Here is a 3,622-nt window from a genome sequence, read left to right as displayed (position 1 = left end):
GGAGTGTGGGGAGTGTGTCGGGGGGGTGTCCTCTTGCTGAAGAGTGTGAGCACGGGGACAGGGATCTCAGCCCTTCTTCTCCCCGATGCTTTTCCAGCTGCTTCTCATGAGGGGATGCAAAGGAGCATCGATTTCCCCATCCAGGGCCATTGAAAGTCTGTCAGCACATATGATCCAGCTGTCCTAGCCTGGGGTCACTGTCCCTCACTGAACACGCCTAAACTTCAGCCAGAATCCACTACACATGGATGATCAGACTCCCCAGATGCATCAGGCGTGTGTGCGCGTACACACACACACACACTCACGTACGCCTGTAGACACGGGGGCATTTCACATTCTTGTTGGGTTATGCCTGTGAGGGCATACACATTCCTTCATGACTGCATACCGACAAGAGTGTGTGCGGGGATGGGGTGCCCACACCCAAACCGTCCACTGTTCCCTCGGGGTGTGGGCTCAGCTTTCTCCCCGGTGCAGACTGAGGCAGCGCTGGCCACGAGTCGAGTCGGGGCTGAGCGCGGAGCTCTGATGTGGCCTGGTTGGGTGGGGTTCCTTGGTCCTGAGGAAGGGACTAGCCCAGCGATGTGTGATCTGCCTGCCAGCCTGCCTGGGACTGATTAAGCCGAGTGGGCAGGAAGGCAACAGGACGGGCCAGCAGCTGAGCGCAAGTCCACAGTCCGGGTTCCACACCCGCTCTCCACTTCATTCTGTAGGGTCGGGCATTTCTCTGCCTCTAGGCTCCCAATTCTTGCGTTTCTTGGACTCGGAGGGTGGGTCCAGGCAATGAGCACCACTTAACAGCAGTCTTATCTGGAGGCGCTTTAAGAATGCAGGTTTTTGGGTCTTCCCCAGGGCGCCGGGGCGCAGGAATCTGGGATTTTAATGAGCACTCAGAACCGCTGCTCCAGCAGTCTAGACTCCAGGATGACCTCATGCGTCTCTCGACTTCACCGTCTGCGAGCAAAGCCCATCCTAATCCCCTGCATCCTGGAGCTGCATTAACCAGGCGCAGGCGCAGGCCTGCCCGGCAGCGTGTCCGGTGGGGACCCCCCCCTGGGGGCCTGGGGACCAGACCTGGACGCGGGGAAGTGACAGAGACCGGCCCGTCCAATGTAGACCCCACAAGCCCTGCCCTGCACAGAGGCCTGGGAGGGGAAGGGACCCTCAGCTCAGCCAGAGCTCGGCCAGGAGCTGGGCTTTGACCCAGGGCACGAACGCATGGGAAGACTTTGTATTCGCATCCAATGGTGTGCCTGCCTTTTGGACACTTCGGGTTTTTATTGACACTTTCTTCTTTTTAAAATATATTTTATTGATTTTTTACAGAGAGGAAGAGAGAGGGAGAGAGAGTTAGAAACATCGATGAGAGAGAAAAACATAGATCAGCTGCCTCCTGCACACCTCCTACTGGGGATGTGCCCGCAACCAAGGTACATGCTCTTGACCGGAATCGAACCTGGGACCCTTCCAGTCCGCAGGCCGACGCTCTATCCACTGAGCCAAACCGGAGGGCTTATTTCTATCTCTCTTCTATTCTCAGACTACTAATTTATTAAACTGTAGTGAAGGAAAAGGGTGAGCATGGAGCAGGGCTGTGAGGCGGGAGAAGGTGGGATGCCCGCAACCGCTGCAGACGGTGGGATGCCACGTGGGTGCGACTCCCCGCCATCCTGCCATCAGCCCAGTGAGCCTCTGCCCCTCCAGCTGCCAGTGATGGCGCATGCGTGAGGTCTCAAGGGTCTAATAGGCACACTGTGTAGACTGTGGAGTATGATATCAATAGTAGATTGGAAAGCTGCCTTGCATCCTGGAAAATACCAGAAAGGGAACGGATCAGGTGAGGGACAGCTGGAGGGCCAACTAGTTACCCGGTGCAGAGTAACCTTTTCTGCTGACCAAAAAGCCTTTGTCACCCCCAAGCAGAGGAAGGGTAAGACATCCGCGAAATGACTCAAATGCAGGCTTTGCATAACCAAACAATGAGCAGTGCGAGGTCAGACTGCTCTCTGGGAGTGATTTTCGGTGTTGAAGGCAGACGCCTTTCTTCAGGGCTTGGGGAGGCGTCATCCATTTCGATGGCACGCGGCCTACGTACCGCACACAGGAGGTTCCCAAACGGAGGGTGCGGAGACGATCCCCATCGGTTGGATGTCTAAACCTTCTGATCTCTTCCGACGTCTTAATCACAGCTTCAGAAAGCTCTGTGCTAGTTTTGAGCATTCCCATGGTTCCGCACCAGACATGGTTCCAGGGAAGTTCTTCCAACTTAGAAGTTTAAGAAAGGAGGGGCGTGTGTGTGTGTGTGTGTGTGTGTGTGTGTGTGTGTGTGTGTGTGTGTGTGGTTACAGCCTGTTTGCCATTCCCGTTCTTTCTCAACGAGTTTACCTCTCTTGTTAGAGGTCCTGGGGAGTCTGCACCCAGGAAATGAGGAAATGAGACCCTTGAGTCTCAGATGTCAGATATGGGGGGAGCCCAAATGTATTGGAAGGCTCCGCTCCTTCACGTAAGGGGGGTACACAGGACTGGAATCGGGTGGGGGAGATCATGGTCCTGTCTATGAGGGTGAGCACAGAGGATTTGACCAAAGTTTCTAGGGAAAAACGAACTTTGGAAGGCAGATTTCAGGTTCCCAGGGAAAATGAACATTTCCAAGGACACCCACCCCTCCACAGAGGCATGGCTTCCTCTCAGGGATCTTGCAAGACTGGGAGGGTGGGGCTGGGTGGAGGGAATGAGAGAAGGCTCACATGTTGAAATCACACTAGGGGATTGAAGCTGGAATTACTGAACTAAGCTCTTCCAGAACCATCTATTATTCCAAGGCTCCCTAAAACACTGTTTACATAATCACCAAGTTTAACGCTTAAAGGGTATCTTCTCCTGCTTGAAAATGTGTTTCTGTCTTGAGGGGAAGAAATCACAAGAGTGGAAATTAGGGGCGAGTAGGGTGTGTCTCGCTACGAAGGGTGAGAAGACAAACCCTCTGACCTTTTGGATGTCTTAGCCAGAACTTCAGAAAGCGATCTGTTAGTTCTTGTTCTCTGTGGGCTGTGTTCCACCGGTGTCGCCTGCGTGGCAGGGGAGCTAGAGCAACTTTCGGTGAAAAGCCAAATAGGGATTCTTATCTAAAGACTCTTCTATGGAAGCCCTGAATCCGTATGCATCTCACATTGTGTCTACTGCCTTCTTTCCTCAGCAGTTCTCCCAAGTTCATTACGGTCACAAATGTACTTCTAGTCCCTGGGCCGTTTTCATTTTCCTACAAGGCAGGCCAAGGCAGTATCTTTAACGTCGTCCACCTGAACCTGACTTTGGAGTGACCTGAACCTGACTTTGGGGTGACCTTCAGGGGGAGCCTCCCTGTATTCAGGTCCTATCCCAAGCAGCGCCTCTCTTCTCGCATCACTAGGAGCAGATGTCACAGGAGCTTCACTTTCTAAGACCCCAATCCTCCCAAGTCCTGTTTCCTGAGACATTGCCTACCTCGTCTTTGAGTCCAGAACTTTAGATTCACCACAAGAAAGACAGCTCTAAAGGACCCTCTTGAGTGTTCTCATGGCAATCTGAGACTTTCCCCCGGGCCATGAGGTTAAGAAGCAGCCAAAGGACATAGATGCAT

The sequence above is a fragment of the Myotis davidii genome, unplaced genomic scaffold, assembly GCF_000327345.1.
Source record: "Myotis davidii unplaced genomic scaffold, ASM32734v1 scaffold148, whole genome shotgun sequence".
NCBI classification, from domain to species: Eukaryota; Metazoa; Chordata; class Mammalia; order Chiroptera; family Vespertilionidae; genus Myotis; species Myotis davidii.
The sequence above is the reverse complement of the archived record's forward strand: the minus strand, read 5'-3'. Positions refer to the sequence as shown.